Source organism: Macaca mulatta, chromosome 16 (genome assembly GCF_049350105.2).
Source record: "Macaca mulatta isolate MMU2019108-1 chromosome 16, T2T-MMU8v2.0, whole genome shotgun sequence".
Lineage (NCBI taxonomy): Eukaryota > Metazoa > Chordata > Mammalia > Primates > Cercopithecidae > Macaca > Macaca mulatta.
Window position 1 is genome coordinate 92,862,448 of NC_133421.1, and position 17,008 is coordinate 92,879,455.

The following is a 17,008-nucleotide window of genomic DNA, read 5'->3' on the forward strand; positions in this document are numbered from 1 at the left end:
CTGTGACAGCAGGTCCCAGCCTCTACCAGCAGGACAGACCAGATCTCTCAGCCTCTGAACTCTGTTCGGGTAAATGGGATTATGACTATGAGTGACTGGAAGGCCCCACTTGGTGCTGAGTGCACTTGGACCCATGTTATGTCTGTGGCACAACCGCTCAATGAGGTCTGCACGATCATTGCAGATGATCACTGCACGATCGTTCCTCACTGCAGGATCGTTCCTCACTACACGATCGTTCCTCACTGCAGGATCGTTCCTCACTACACGATCGTTCCTCACTGCAGGATCAGTCCTCACAGCAGGATCAGTCCTCACTGCACGCTCAGTCCTCACTGCAGGATCAGTCCTCACTGCAGGATCAGTCCTCACTGCAGGATCAGTCCTCACTGCACACTCAGTCCTTACTACACGATCGTTCCTCACAGCAGGATCAGTCCTCACTGCCTGATCGTTCCTCACTGCAGGATCAGTCCTCACTGCAGGATCAGTCCTCACTGCAGGATCAGTCCTCACAGCAGGATCAGTCCTCACTGCAGGATCAGTCCTCACTGCAGGATCGTTCCTCACTACATGATCGTTCCTCACTGCAGGATCAGTCCTCACTGCAGGATCAGTCCTCACTGCAGGATCGGTCCTCACTGCAGGATCAGTCCTCACTGCAGGGTCATTGCAGATGATCACTGCACCATTATTCCTCACTGCTCGAGGGAGGACCACAGCACAGAGAGGGTGAGCCACTGGCCCAGGGCACGTAGCTGTGAGGGGGGAACTAGGAATTCTCATCCAGCCTTTGGGACAGTTACACGTGGACTAGATGTGACGGATCTCGAGCCACGTTGACCATTGAGTCCCTGTCCCCTCAGTGGGTTTCAGAAGAGAGGCTGCCCCTCTCCCGCATCTCAGGAGCTCAGAGGCCCTGGGACCGGCAGACAGTTCTTGGCCAGGTGGCTGCTCCTGGGGTCACATCATTTGGGGGTGCTGGCCTGGCATGCAGGCGCCCCCGTGCCTGTGGGGTCCTCTCTGGGTTGGCCTTCTGGGGACGGTGGGAGGACCCTGATCTGCCTGGTTGGTGCTGCCTGAAGAGGCGTGTCCTCACCCTTCACTTTGCCTTTCAGAGCCCCCAGAGCACGGTCACCCACAACCCCAGCCTGGCCTGGCCTCAGTCCCGTTGGCCACCCTTGCTCAGGGATCGCTGGGGGTCCTTGGATCTCAGACCACGCAGGGCCTCCCTTTGCTGAACAGGAAAACAGGACGGCCACCCTCGGGCCACCGGCCATGAGCACCACAGCGGCAGGTTCTCGTCTGGGCTGGATGTGTCAAGGCCGGGTTTGGGGGCCAGAGGCTCCCCAGCAGGCCTCCCACTGGCCACAAGACACAGGCAGCCCCTCAGCCCCGCAGCCACGTCCTCTCTGACAGGGCCCCTCTTGCCCCAGGCCCAGCCAGGCCACCACGGCCAGCTCCACGCACACATCTGGCTGAGTACACACGCCAGGCTGCGGGGCGGTGTCACAGCCCAGGAATGCAGGAAGACGTCTGGGGTTCTGGCACCAAGGCATGGCCGTGCACCAAGAATGTGCCTTGTAGAGACATAATTATGCATTGGGGGAACACGGCATAACAAACCCAGTGGATGCCACCGATTCCGCTTACTTTACTGAGCGCTGAGAGGACAGCAAAGTGCAGCAGCTGGAAAAGTGTCTCTGACCCTCAGAGGGGAGGGCACTGGCTGGTGGGGACGGAGGGATGCCTGGGCATGGGTGGGCACAACCGTGGGGGTGCTGGCCTGGGGGCGCCTCTGCCCCTCCCCAGGGGAGGAGGAAGGAGGCCGGGCGAGGGCGTGGGCGGCGCTGTCCTGGCGGATGGCTGAGGAACCAGGGTGCAGCCGCAAGTGCGTGGCAGCGTGGCAGAGCGGCTGAACAGCCTCATTGTGTGGAGTGAGGCCGAAAGGCCGAGGGGGCAGGCGGGGGAAGACGCACATTTCATAACTTCTGTTCCATTGTGAAAGGGCTGCCTGCCCCTTTCAGAAAACTTAGAAATCACAGCAGGTCTCCAGCAGGGAAAGCAGTGCATGGGGGAGGGGTCTTATCTCTGGGCTGCGCTGTCTCCCCACCCAAAGCCCACGGCCGTCAGCCTTCCGGGCATTTCTGTCAGAACTTTAAGCCACATGTCTGTGTGTCTGTCCGTGCATACAAACACATCGATGTTTATGTGTGTGCTCACATCACTGGGGTCATGTTATATGTGTTGTAAAAATTACTTTTTAACTTGTGTAATTTGTATTTTATATGTATATAAAACAAACTCTACCATCTTAACTGTTGTTAAGTCTACAGCTTGGTGGCATGAAATACATTTACATTAACTAACTGTCAATTTCCAGGATGTTTTATCTTCCCTCACCGAGACTCTGTCCCCGTGGAACACGAACTTCCCAGTCCCCCTCCCCCAGCACCCACCGCTCTGCTTCCGTCTCCACGAAGCGGACGACCTGGGGCTGCACATGAGTGGAGTCACGCAGGATTTGCCCTTATGCGTCTGGGCTATTTCCCTCGGCACAGTGTCCTCGGGGCTCATCCGTGCCATCGCAAGCGTCTGACTTTCCTTCCTCTTCAAGGCTGGGTAACGGCCCTTCATGTGGCCAGACCGTGTTTTATTCACTCATCTGGCGATGGTCTTTTTGGCTGTTGTGAGTAATGTGGCTGTGAACGTTTGTGTCTTGTTCTGTACAAAGCAAAACACACATTTTCATTCTTTCCAAAATGTCCTTATGTTTCCTGTTGAATGCCCTGGACTCAGGATTTGGGGGAGCCGGTCATTATCACACCCAGGGTTTTCGCAGGAAAGAGCCTCAAGCCTTTTGTGCTCTCCAGACACGTCCTCCCCACGGTCGGCTGCTCAGAAATTTTTCTCTCTGGAGGACTGGGGGGTCTCTCTAGCCTGGCCATCCTGAGTCCAAGTTTCTTTGCCCTGACAACAGACAAGCGAGCGAGGAGCCCCTCTCAGTCCACGAGCTGATCCTTCGGAGGCTGGGGTTGCAAACCCTGATGCTTGGTGGGCTGGGGTCTACCTCCGGGACCCCCTCCTTCAGAGTGAGGGCTGGTGCAGGTTTTCTTTTCTCCTCACCTGAGAGTTTTTTCTGCTGTCTGAGAGAAGAGGGTGAAGGCTCCATGGCTCTGCAGGAGCCTGGCAAAGAGGATGGGGTCTGGGGTCCTGAGCCTGCCCAGCGGCCCCACCCTGCACTGACCTGTGGGAGAACGGCCTCTTGGCAGGTCAGTCCTGGTGGCGGCTTCCCTGGCGCGAGGGGCTGGGTTCCAGAGCCTGGCTTTCCCCCCCTACAGCAGGCAGGGCTGACAGGGGCCCCAGAACCAGGGACTGTAGCTCTGGGAGGTGGCCTTGGGGAACCATTTTCCCAACGGGCGGGCCCTTTTGTTCTCCTGTCTGTGCACGCAGGGCACCCAGGTCCCAGGATGGACCCTATTTTGAGAGATTTATTTACTTTTTTTTCTTTTGAAAGGGCCGTGGCCAGGCAGAACGTTGAAGCAGAAGGAGCCAGACAGTAACTGCTCTCTCAGAAAGCTCGCCAGGTGTGTACAGAGCGGGGCAGGAGCCAGGTCTGCAGGAGGGCCGGTGGGGAAAGGCCATGCGGTCTGCAGCCGGGGGCCAGGCCGTGCTCAGTGCTGTGTGGTGGGGACACCAGGAAAGGCTGTGGGGGGTCTTGGGAGTCGACGCCCTCCCTGAGGGGCCCTAAGTCCCTGCCAGCGGGTGGAACCAGAGGGTCCCTGGAACAGTCTGTGTGGACCCCCAGGGTCCCCTCCCCATCCCCCGGGCGTTGGCCTCCTGCAGGATGCTGACCTGACTGCGGTGTGTGGGGGTGTGCGAATCACCAACGACAACCTTCAGTCCAGGAAAACCATGCTGTGTTCCTCGGAGGAGTCTGGCTTTTCCCGTCCCGGCTGGGGATGTGGGACCCTTTTAACCTACTTTCAAGAGCAGGTTTCGAGGGGCTTGTTTTTTAAAATCACAAAACAAATGTAACTATTGTTCTCCTACTGATGAAATTATCCATTTTCACGACCCAGGGATGATCTATTTTCATCCTTTCGTGTAGGCCACTGTGGACCTTTTCTCCTTTTATGCACACAACAGTATGTTTTCAGGCTTTTCCAAATCAGGAGCACGTTTTATAAATATGTATATAATTTTCTGGATTGATTTTAAAATGAAATCTTGGGACAGACTTCCATGACCGTGACTATGGAGGTACCTCACTCAGGCTAACAGTTGTGCAGGTTTTTATTTTGTGAACATAATCAATGGATGTTAAGATTTTAGGTTCCCTTTTTCCTTGCATTACAAACAATGCTTTTTCTCTCCTTCTCCCTTTGCATACACTCCCAGCAGTGTCAGTGAGCTGGGGCCTCGTACTCCTGGGTACGGCGGGGCGCGAGGCTGGTACGGGGAGCTTCTCCTAGACTGCGTGGCCCCTGAGCAACGTTCCTAGTGTGCAAAGGCCTCTCCTGGTTTATGGAAAGGATCCAGAGGGGGGAAGAGCCTTGCAGCCCGCATGACGTTGGGCCAGTGTTTCCTCCTGCTGAGGCCCTCGCTTCCCACCAGATCTGGGGCTGCTTTTCACGTCTCAGCCCCAGCCCGGGTCCAGCCTCTGTCTGCAGGGCCTGCTCAGAGTGTGTCTGAGTGTGGCCTCGCCCTCTGTTCCCAGCCCCAATCCATGGATGTGAATAAAACGGAAACCAGAATTCGGGAGCCTGAGAGGCCAGGGTTCCAATCTCTGTAACCTCAGGACAGAGGGCTGGGGGCAGGGGGGCCTGTGTGACAGGCCAGGGGAAATGTGGGGCAGTGTGACAGGCCAGGGGAAACGGAGAGCTGTAGCCATAAGTGGGCTGAGGCCCAGGGTGTCCCCTGGCCAGTCTCTTCTGCACAGGCCCTGAGACCAGGGATTCCTCCCACCTTGCTCTGGGCACTGGGGGCTCAGCTCAGTCCTGTTCCAGCCCCACTTTGATGCCCAGGAAGTCCCAGGATAAAATCGCAGGGACAGAAGCTGGGGCTACTGCTAAGACCTTTTGACATGGAAATGCTGATTCGGAGGCTCAGGGGCTTCCCACTCAGCTCCCTCGGGAGGCCTAGGGCCAGGGCGTCAGGTTGGGGTGCCCAAGCCTGTTCTCCGTGCCGGAGGGCCGGTGTCCAGGGGCCAGTGCCCAGGCCAGGGCTCACCCGAAAGGCCTGGAGCCTCACACGCTCATGTAGGAAGTGCGCTTGGGAGCCTGGGTGGCCCCTGCAGTTGTTTTGGGAAGATTTTGCTCTGATTTTTTCCTGCATAGCCAAGGTAAGTGCAGTTTTTGCCCTTTATTCATTGGAGAGTCTGGCCTGTCCTGCCAAGCATAGCGTTTCCATCACGCTGGCCATGAGCACCCGAGGGTGTCCCAGGGCCACGCAGCCTGCTGGAAACCAGATAGACCTCAGTGCTCCTGGAGCCATGCAGGCTGCTGGAAACCAGATAGACCTCAGTGCTCTACCGCTGCTCTGGCCCACAGGACCCTGCAACCCTCCTTGAAGGGGCAGGTCTGCTGGTAGGGGGGGCACAGGGGACCAGCCGCCCACAGACACGCTGGGCACCCACATGGTGGAGTCCTCTTGGCCACAGCAAGGGATGTAGCCCCCGACGGACTCAAAATGTGAAGCCCAGAGAAAGCCGCCACACAGGAGCACGCGGGGGTCCCAGGACAGGCACAGCCACCCACACAGCCGCAGGTGGGGTCCTGGGGCTGGGGCTGCTGACAGGCGTGGGTTTCTTTTGGGGCGATAACAATGTTTCGGAACTAGGTAGAGGTGATGGTTGCATAACATTCCAAATAGACTAAAAATCACTGAGGTGTACATTTTTAAATGGTTAAATTTATATGTGAATTTTACCTCAATAAAAACATAAAACCTGTTTGCAGAGCTCCCTGAGGCCAGATCCCCCAAACCCTTGAGGGCAGGACCTCTCCTCTGTTTACTGTGCCCCCTCAACATGGCACGGACTTCCCATGGCCAGGGCTCCCCAGCCAGGTTCTTAGGGAGGAGGCAGAGCAGGACAGGAGGAGGCGGGGTCAGGACAGGAGGAGGCGGGGTCAGGACGGGAGGAGGCGGGGTCAGGACAGGAGGCGGGCCGGAAAAGAGGAGGCAGAGTCAGGACAGGAGGAGGCAGAGTCAGGACAGGAGGAGGCAGGGTCAGGAGGGGAGGAGGCGGGGTCAGGAGGGGAGGAGGCGGGGTCAGGACAGGAGGCGGGGCAGGAAAAGAGGAGGCAGAGTCAGGACAGGAGAAGGCAGAGTCACGACAGGAGGAGGCAGGGTCAGGAGGGGAGGAGGCGGGGTCAGGACGGGAGGAGGCGGGGTCAGGACGGGAGGCGGGGCAGGAAAAGAGGAGGCAGAGTCAGGACAGGAGGAGGCGGGGTCAGGACAGGAGGAGGCAGAGTCAGGACAGGAGGAGGCAGGGTCAGGAGGGGAGGAGGCGGGGTCAGGAGGGGAGGAGGCGGAGTCAGGACAGGAGGCGGGGCAGGAAAAGAGGAGGCAGAGTCAGGACAGGAGGAGGCGGGGTCAGGACAGGAGGAGGCGGGGTCAGGAGGGGAGGAGGCGGGGTCAGGACAGGAGGCGGGGCAGGAATAGAGGAGGCAGAGTCAGGACAGGAGGAGGCGGGGTCAGGACAGGAGGAGGCGGGGTCAGGACGGGAGGAGGCGGGGTCAGGACGGGAGGAGGCGGGGTCAGGACAGGAGGCGGGGCAGGAAAAGAGGCAGAGTCAGGACAGGAGGAGGCAGAGTCAGGACAGGAGGAGGCATGGTCAGGAGGGGAGGAGGCGGGGTCAGGAGGGGAGGAGGCGGGGTCAGGAGGGGAGGAGGCGGGGTCAGGAGGGGAGGAGGCGGGGTCAGGACAGGAGGCGGGGCAGGAAAAGAGGAGGCAGAGTCAGGACAGGAGGAGGCAGGGTCAGGAGGGGAGGAGGCAGGGTCAGGAGGGGAGGAGGCGGGGTCAGGACGGGAGGAGGCGGGGTCAGGAGGGGAGGAGGCAGGGTCAGGAGGGGAGGAGGCGGGGTCAGGACAGGAGGAGGCAGGGTCAGGAGGGGAGGAGGCGGGGTCAGGAGGGGAGGAGGCGGGGTCAGGACAGGAGGCGGGGCAGGAAAAGAGGAGGCAGAGTCAGGACAGGAGGAGGCGGGGTCAGGACAGGAGGAGGCAGGGTCAGGAGGGGAGGAGGCGGGGTCAGGACGGGAGGAGGCGGGGTCAGGAGGGGAGGAGGCGGGGTCAGGACGGGAGGAGGCGGGGTCAGGAGGGGAGGAGGCGGGGTCAGGACAGGAGGCGGGGCAGGAGGAGGCGGGGTCAGGACAGGAGGAGGCAGAGCAGGACAAAAGGAGGTGGAGCCAGGATGGGAGGCAATATGATTAGGTAGCTCCCTGTAAAATTTGCTGGGTTTAAGATTATCTTATTTCAAAAGTTTGTGCTATGTTGTTTTAACGAAGACTTTAACTGAAAGGAATGTTCATTCACTGAAATTAAGTGAGCACCTACTCCTTGTGCAGGGCTGTGTTTCATGTGTGGCTCTAGGGGCTGGCTGACTGTGAAAGATGCTTGTGCAAAATTACGGGGCTGTGTGAGGAGGTAATTCAGAAGATGTCCCCTGATGGGGTACCATTAACTATCAAGAGTGTTGGGATGGGGGTTCATGGCAGAGAGGGGTGCCTGGGTGGACCAGAGGTTGCAGCCAAGCATGTGGAAGAGATGGAAGGCAGACTTGGGAAGTGGGGATACTGTGTGGGTAAGAGCTGGGGGTGGGCCTGAGTCCCTTCCAAACCTGTGGGACAGCTAAGGACATGACGGCCACCAGCTGCCCTACCTCCCAGGGGGACAGGCCTCCTGCGACTGGTTGGGCTAGGGGCTTGGTTTCCCTTTTGGGGGTGGGTCGGCACTGTGTCCATCCAGCTGCCCTTTATGTTTGGGAACCTTGGCTGTTTGAGCCACAAAGTCAGGCCCAGGCTGCCCCATTTACCTGACAGACCCTGAGAATCAGGACTTTTGCTCAGAACTTACAAATGCAGAATATAGTGGGAACCATTTCACTGCCTTGTAATTAGGGGCAACGTCACAAGGCCTTGGCCACCTTCAAAACGAGAAGCTCAGGGTGATACTTCAACGCCTGTGTCGTCTATATGGAGCCTTCTGTAGCGTTCTAGAAGACGGGGTCCCAGTTCATTTCCATAGGGTGAAAAATATTGCAGTTCCTCCAGCTCCCTCCCGTTTGAACTGCACAGCCTCCCTGAGAATGTGGTTTCGCCTCTGAGCCGGGCAGCGTGTGCAAGCTTCATCAGACTGGAAGCCTGTCAGTCTCCAAACCTCTGTGACACAACTTTTCCTGGTTGGTTTAAGCCTGAACAGGGTGGGTGTTAGTCCACTTTTACGCTGCTGTAAAGAACTTCCCGAGACTGGGTAATTTATAAAGGAAAGAGATTTAATTGACTCACAGTTCCGCATGGCTGGGCAGGCCTCAGGAAACAATCACAGCAGAAGGCCGAGGGAGGCAGCCACCTTTTTAACAAGGTGGCAGGAGAGAGGATGATGCAGGAGGAGCTACCAGACACCTATAGAGCCATCAGGTCTCATGAGAACTCACTCACCATCATGAGAACAGCACGGAGGAAACCGCCTCCCTGATCCAATCACCTCCGCCTCGGCTCTCCCTCGACATGTGGGGATTAGGATTATTCTGATTCAAGACGAGATTTGGGTGGGGACACCACCAAACCAAACCAGTGGAGATGGGCATCTTGGCTGAGCCGGAGGTCAGAACAGCACTGAATTTAAACACCTTTTTAGATATTTAACAGCCAATCACAATCAATTGTATTATCTACAGGACGGTGCTCGTGAAACTTCCCAATAGTTCTGATGAGGAAGAGGAGTGTGCTGCTTGTGTGCACGTGCAGTTCGACGAAAGGAATGATCTCCCCTGTGTGTCCTGTGGGCAGATGTCCTGCACCGTCCCTGGGGCTGTGGACCTGGCCATTCTGCAAACACATCGGACTTTCTTTTTTTCCTTTTTAAGTATAACTCACGAGAAGTCCTGGGATCTCCATGGCTGTACCTAGGGAGGAGAATCTCTTCAGTGTGGAAAGGAGGCATTGGTGAGGGTTGTAGAAGCCCAGCACAGGAGTGCTGGGAGAGGGCGGGTGGTGTGTGTGATGGGCGCAGCCCATCCCAAATACGAGAGGGTGTGCCACTGCGTAGTGCCCAGAAACACACACATAGCATCCCGTTGGACGGCTTTAGCAGGACGCTTCAAAACAGCCAGGAGGTGATACTTCACACCACTGTGAATCCTGTTCCTCTGAAAACTAGCACATCTTTTTGAGACAGCCTCAATCTCCTGGGCTCAAGCGATCCTTCCACCTCAGCCTCCTGAGTGGCTGGGACTACAGGCATGCACTGCCATGCCCAGCTAATTTTTTTTTTTTTTTTAAGTAAACACGGGGTCTTTCTTTATTGCCCAGGTGGGTCTTGAACTCCTGGGCTCAGGTGGTCCTCTTGCCTCGGCCTCTCAAAGTACTGAGATTACAGGCGTCAGACACTGCACCCGGCCACATTTTTTATGTGTATGATTCCCAATAGGGGTTTAGGGAAGGGAAGAGATAGCAAAAAGACAAGTTCTCGTCTCAAATCAGTACCCCCGCCCCCACAAAAACCCCAACCCAAAAGCCTCACCGTAATTATCTTTAGGAATTTCCACCCTTTCTCCCTAGGAAATTTGAGATGGGTGGTGGGTGGAAGGGTCTCGTGCTCCCCTAGAAGCACTGAAGGAGGGGGAGGCGCCAGCGTCCGCCCTTTGTATTGGGTTTAAGCAGGTGCTGTCTCTGGCGCATGGGGCCAGGGCCGGATGTCTAAACACCAGAGCAGCCCAGGATTCGTCGCAGAGGGGAGCAGGGTGTATCTTACGGGGGCCGATGGTGCAGGCAAACCTCAGGGTCTGCGGTTTTTGTGGTTGCCTCGAGTCTCATCCAGGCTGGGCTGTCTCGGAACCGGGTCTCCTGTCCAGCGTTTGCATGGTGTCTTTAAAAATCACAAAACATATGGAAGTGGTGGACAAAGACTTTTCAACTTTGGCGATTCTGTTCTTCCCAAAGGTGCAGAGAGCCTGCAAGGTCAGGAGCTGTGCGATGAGCTTGCTAGAAGGTCAAGGGTGAAAACAGCCCTAGTGTGGCTCCCAGGTATGGCCGGCTGACCTGCCCAAAGCCAGGTGTGGAGCGGTGGTGCCCACACAGCTTGGAGCTGGTGGCACAGGGCCCGGTGTTCCTCGGAGAGTCAGATCTGTCTCCGTGGGCTCGCCTCCTGTGTGAGCGGTGGGTCGTGCGCGTGGGGCGGCGGGACACCTGGCCGGTGTTCCAGGGGGTGACTGACTTGCGATTCTTCTTCTGAGTGGGCACCCAGCCTCCTTCGACGCCCCGGGTGGGGAGAGGGAGGGGCGGAGCTTGTCCCTGGTGCTCAGACGCTTCTCAGGTCACGCCAGGGCCGTGCCCTCAGGCCGCTCCACCTTGGACAAGTCGTTTGGCCTCGCTGGGCCCTACGCCGTGTAGCCTCTGCCCTTTCCTCTCCAGGTTCCTGTTTCAAAGCGTCTCTCTGAGGGGCTGGGGTGACACAGGCGCCACCATAGGGGAGGGCAGTGGCCTCACAGGAGCCAGCAGTGGGGCCATCACGGCCTGGCTATGGGCAGTTAGGTGGCAGGGGGGGCTGAGAGGTCTCCGTGGTTGGGTCTGAGGTGAGGCAGGTTTGAGTTGGGCAGGACCAGGGGGAGGGGAGGCGATGGGGGCCCATGGAGATGAACGTGGTCCACCGTCACCCCACGCTGGCGGGGAGGGGAGCCGATGGGGGTCCATGGGGGCAGACGTGGTCCACCGTCACCCCACACTGGTGGGGAGGGGAGGCGATGGGGGCCCATGGAGGTGGATGTGGTCCACCATTACCCCACGCTGGTGGGGAGGGGAGGCGGTGGGGGTCCATGGAGGTGGATGTGGTCCACCATCACCCCACGCTGGTGGGGAGGGGAGGCGGTGGGGGTCCATGGAGGCGGACGTGGTCCACTGTCACCCCACACTGGTGGGGAGGGGAGGCGGTGGGGGTCCATGGAGGTGGATGTGGTCCACCATCACCCCACACTGGTGGGGAGGGGAGGCGGTGGGGGTCCATGGAGGCGGACGTGGTCCACTGTCACCCCACACTGGCGGGGAGGGGAGGCGGTGGGGGTCCATGGAGGTGGACGTGGTCCACCATCACACCACGCCTTCCTCCAGCACATCCTTCCCGTGGGTGGAGTCACAGCCCTGAGCTTCCTCTCCCTGCAGCCCTGTGGTGGAATCTGTTCTGTGCTCAGGGGCGGCGCCTGGTCCTGGGGGCGGAGCTTGGAGGGGCCGCCCCGGCAGCTTTGGTGGGTCGGGCACTGCAGAGCCCGGCAAGGGCTTGTCTCAGAGCTTCGGTGAAATTGAGGCCAGTGGTGCAGCCTGCAGGACGCTGAGGTGATGTGAGCCCCGGGGGCCGACTCCACACTCTGGCCAGTGTCCTGGCAACTGGGTGACCACGGGCTGTCTTTGCAGCAGCCGCTGCTCTCGGGTCCCCCTGGTATTGAGGGACTTGCTTGGGGTCGCCGTGGAACTCGGAGCTGCAGGGAGGCTGAGGCCAGAGGCTTAAGACCCCAGTGTCAGAAGTAAATTAAAGGCGGGTGAAGGATGAGCGTGGGTGGTGGGGGCAGCTGGGAGCCCAGGACGTCAATCCTCGCAGGGCCAGGCGGCTTTGTTGGCCTCCCGCAGCTGACAGGTGCCCCGGTGGGCAAACACTGAGAAATTGTGATGGGCACAGAGATGACTGAGCAAAACGTGCAGGAAGGAGGTGCTGAGCCTGAGAAAAGGCTCTGAAGGTCAAACAGCAGGAGCGCTGGCCCAGCTCAGCTCCAATACCCACTGCAGCCGGGAGTCCTGGGGGTGTCCCCCGCTGACACTGTGGAGGGAGTGGTCCAGAAAGCAGCCCCCACTCACCTGGAGAGGGGTCTTTCTCCACACATGAGCTGGGGGTGGCCACCGGCCCTGCCAACCTCAGGACTCATGCCCTGTCCACCCAGCCACACTCCCTCTGTCCAGTGTGCTCGGACAGGGCGGCGTGGAGCAGGCACTGTCCCTGGAGTGTCGTGGCCACCCCAGGGCTTAATTTGGAGGTGCCGGATTTGATGGTTGTCAGCCTGGGCAGGATTGAGGGCTTGTCCCAGACAGTCGGGAGACAAGCTGGGAGAACATCACTGGAGATAGATAATAAAGGCACTGATAAGGCCTGCGTCGACATGAGGTGCTGTCTGGAAAAGGCTGAGCCTGGTGGGGAACGGGTACCCTGGAATGGGGGCCTGGACTTGGAGGACAGACCCAAAGCGTTTGAAGGTCACAGGGTGATGTTGAAGGGGCAGCAAAGAGAAACCGAAGACCCCGCTTTCAGAAGCTCGCCAAGCAGGGAGGCCACGTTTGGCTGCTCAGCAGGCAGCGGCAGAGCCCAGCTTTTCGTGTTTTGTCCTAGTGCCCAAGGTCTAGGAGATGGTTTTGTTTTATTTTTAGTTTTTGAAAAATAGAGATGGGGTCTTGCTACGTTGCCCAGGCTGGTCTGGAACTCCTGGCCTCAAGGGATCCTCCTGCCTCGGCCTCCCAAAGTGCCGAGCCACATGCCCAGTCTGGTTCCGTGAGCCACGCGGGTGAGTCGTTTCGCTGCTCACAGCGTGTGGGTGTCTCCCCAGCAGCCTGACCCACGAAGGGCACAGCAACAGAAGAGAGGTCAAGGGCCCCCTCCTGCGGGTGTGAGGAGATGCCATCTTAGCACATCTGTGTTCATGGAAGACGTGTGCCTTCAGTGGAAACCGTCGGTTGTCTGGGTCAAAGTGGGCTACAAAAACCTCCTGGGGGCTTCCTGATCAGAGTCAACGTTTACCATATAGAATGTGGGGCTCTGGGCATAAGGGCAGCCTAGAAATCTCTCTGTTATACAGACATTTTCCTTTTTAGAATTTGACCTTGATGTGCAAAGGAAATAAGTATATTATTGAGGTGTTATCGTTTGGTCCACAGTTTTGGAAGCCTCCCAGGTGTGCACGGTGGTTGGGGTTGTGTGTACGACGCACCCGCTCTGCCCGTGAAGAGCTTACACCGAACAAAGGCCTTGGACGTGTTGCTGTGCACGTTCTATGTGCACATAAACTTGAACTGAACACAATCAAACAGGTTTCTTACCTGCAGGACCGTCAGAAAGACACTGGGCTGGGACAGGCTGTGGGGTCTTGGATACCCGGCATGATGGTTTAAAATATATCTGCTACTTTGACAGTCCTCCTTCCAAAAGGTAGAGCCCAGCTCCTGTCCCCCGAGCGTGGGCTGCGCCTCCGCACCTGCCTTTAGAGAGTAGGATATGGTCAGAGTGACGCGCCGAGACTCCCCAGGCTAGCTCAGGAAAGGATGGCTTCTGCCTGGTGCGCTCTCTTGTCGTTCACTTTGGGGGAGCAGCTGCCCTGTTGCAGGGCCCTTAAGCAGCCCGTGAGGCTCACGCTGTGGGGAACTGAAGGCTCCCCAGCCTTGAGAGGGAGCTACCGTCGACCGACCTCTTGGTAACAACCTCACAGCAGACCCCAAACAAGCACAGCTGAGCAGCGCCCAAATCCCTGAGCCGAAGACATTGAGGACGATCGATGTTCACTATTGATTTGAGTCACTGAGTGCTGTCCTGTGGCCGTCGTTGACGAACGAACCTGGCATGGAGGTTCTGTTCTGGGGGACGTGGGGAGGCCTGGAGGTTACTGTGTGGGGAGGAGACGCAATGAACAGCCAGTGATGCCTCAGAGATGCCCCTGCAGCAGCTGGGGTGTGCGGGGCGTGAGACAGCGGGGGCGGATGGGCTGGGAGAGCTCCGGGGAAGAACGTTCCACATCCAGGACGTGTCTTCCTCACTCACGCGCCCCGGCCGTGCCGGGAGAGGCGCTCTGTGAAGCTTGGGTCCGGGGGAGCTGGGGGTCCGGGAGGGATTAACTCTGCTCATCTGAGCCGCCAACATCTCTGCCTGTCCGAGAATGTGGTGCTGGCACCTGAGAACAAAACATCCGCCTTCCCTGTGCTTGCAGAGGGACCCAGTGCAGGACCTTTGATATGAACGCATGTTCATTGTGTTTATGCTTAATCACTGAATTATTTTCGTAGAGGATCCTGACAAAGTTGTTGCTCTGTGCAGGTGCGGCCGCAGGACTGGCAGCAGAAAGGCACTTTTGTGAGAAGAGGGATGGCAGAAGCACAGAGGTGGACCTGGAAAAGTCAAAGAGAAAAGAAGCCGTGGGGCTCCTGTGGGTGGAAGCTCCGGATGGCTGACCCAGAGCCTCTCAAAAGAGCAGAGACGTGGGGGGTGGGAATGCAGCGGGAAGAGCGGCCGGTGAACCAGGGTCCTCGGCAGCGGGACGGCCCTCCCCACGGACAGATGGCAAGTGTGGTGAGGAGGCGGAGAAACGAGCTTGTCACCACGGCGGGAACGTGGCAGGCGCAGCCGCTGTGCAGAACAGCCGGTCACTCCTCAGATAAGAAGCACGGAGCCCCACACGAGCCAGCCGTCCACGCCTAGATGTAGCCAAAGAGAACCAGAAACACAGTCCCCAGTAACACGTGTACCTGGTGTTATTCGTAAAAGCCAAAAAATGGAAACAGCCCCAAGCTCATCAACAGACAAGAAAATGTGGTACATCTACCGGGCACGGCGGCTCAGCCTGTCATCCCAGCACTGTGGGAGGCTGAGGCGGGCGGATCACCTGAGGTCAGGAGTTCAAGACCAGCCTGGCCAACATGGTGAAGCCCCAGCTCTACTAAATACAAATATTAGCTGGGCGTAGTGGTGCACCTGTAATCCCAGTTACTCGGGAGGCTGAGGCAGGAGAATCGCTTGAACTCAGGAGGCGGAGGTTGCAGGGAGCTGAGATTGTGCCACTGCACTCCAGCCTGGGCAACAGAGCGAGACTCTGCCTCAAAGAAAAAGAGTGGTATATCTGTGCAATGCACTGCAAAAATACAAAGGAATGAAGCCCTGTCATATGTTACAACATGGATGAACCATGGAAAGATCATGCTCAGTGAAATGAGCCATACACAAAAGGCCACATAGTGTATGATGCCATTTACACGAAGAGCTAAGAAGAGGCAAATCCAGAGATGGAAAGTGGACGGTGGTCGCCGAGGCCTGGGGAGGGGCTGCCAATGTTGTACGAGGTTTCCTTTTGTGTAATGAAAACATCCTAAAATCAGAGTCGTACAACCTTGGAAATGTACAAAAGGCCACCGGATTCTACACTTTAAATGGTTGATTTTTATGGTGCGTGTCTTTTTCCCTCAATGAAGCTGTTTGAAAAAGAAAGGGGGGAAAGAGAGGAAGAGAGAGAGGTGCCAGTGGGGGAGGAAAAGAGGAAGAGGAACCTCGCAGAGCAGAGTCCAGGTAGAACCGAAAACAGGAACCTGCGGTGCAAGCGGCATGGCGTGCGCTGTGCTGCCCTGTGTGCTGCCCGGTGCTGCCCTGTGTCCTGTGCCCTGCCCGGTGCTGCCCTGTGTGCTGCCCGGTGCTGCCCTGTGCCCTGCCTGGTGCTGCCCTGTGTGCTGCCCTGTGCGCTGCCCTGTGCTGCCCTGTGCCCTGCCTGGTGCTGCCCTGTGTGCTGCCCTGTGCCCTGCCCTGTGCCCTGCCCGGTGCTGCCTGGTGCTGCCCTGTGCGCTGCCCGGTGCTGCCCTGTGCCCTGCCTGGTGCTGCTCTGTGCCCTGCCTGGTGCTGCCCTGTGCCCTGCCCTGTGCCCTGCCTGGTGCTGCCCTGTGCGCTGCCCGGTGCTGCTCTGTGCCCTGCCTGGTGCTGCCCTGTGCCCTGCCCTGTGCCCTGCCCGGTGCTGCCCTGTGCGCTGCCCTGTGCCCTGCCCGGTGCTGCCCTGTGCCCTGCAGGTGAGCCGTCGTGGCTCGCTGCAATTTCACTTTGTTGTGTCAGGACAGAGAAAAAGACGAAGTTGGCATGAAGCGCAGGTTTGGGGCTTTTCCCCCAGTTGGTAAAGGGGCTGACAGACAGGCTGCGTGTGGCGTGAGTGTGTGTCGCAGGCATTTTGTTTAACCAGAATGATGAGGGTGCGTCGAGGCCGTCCCAGAGAGCTCAGGTTGTAGATTATTCTGGATCCAGACGAGGAGGAGTTCCGCTTTCTGAATACGTGCGGCCTCCTCCACAGATGAAACGAGGAGAACTCCTGAAAACTGGCAGCCTGTCTTTCCTGGAAGGAAGTGGTGTTGGCAGCCGGGGAAATCGCCTTTGTTTTGTTTGGGGTGAGGGGATGGCAGCAGGACTGAGGCTTCATGCCCGGTGGTGCCCAAAAGCACATTTTCAAAGTGGAAAATACAGGACTTAGTGGAGGAATACGCAAAGGAGAGAAGTGTGGGCTCCTCCCCGGGAGCCACTCGTCAGAGAGCCGGAACCTGTGTCTGCATCAAACTGTCCAGGGAAGACGTGCTCGGCCCCCAGGGCTGCAGTGCACCCACCCCCCACACACTGGTGCTTGAGGGGTTGTGCTGGAGCAAATCAGAGAATCAGGAGGTCCCTGTTGGTGGACCCAGGAGTGGGAAGAGCACGGCTGCCCGAAGTCTTGGCACCAACAGGGAGAGAACAGTCTCCAGTAAGTGGAGGCACCGCGTGTGGCGGTGGCATTGTGAGAAGTGCACCATGGAGTTGTTTTTGGGTTTTAGAAAACTTTCAGGAGCTCAGAAACAGAGCACAGAGCTCATGACTCGAGGCAAGCTCAGAGCACGATGTGAGGACCACTTCATTCGGAGACCAGGAACCCGGTGCTGTGAGGGCTTCGGGTCCCCTGGCTGTCACTGAAGCCAAAACTGCAGGAGGAGCTGCCAGAGCATATGCAGAAGGAAGAGGAAGGAGCTGGAGAACGTGACGTTGCT

General features: G+C 58.0%; 1 long non-coding RNA gene across 1 annotated transcript; it reads left to right on the forward strand.

The window, feature by feature from the left end:
• On the forward strand, window positions 1-15,400 carry LOC144335223 (uncharacterized). The gene is made up of 3 exons (XR_013405874.1): window positions 1-3,272; window positions 3,518-3,587; window positions 14,283-15,400. It is a non-coding gene; the product is annotated as an uncharacterized LOC144335223 (long non-coding RNA).
• Window positions 15,401-17,008: the final 1,608 nt, after the last annotated feature.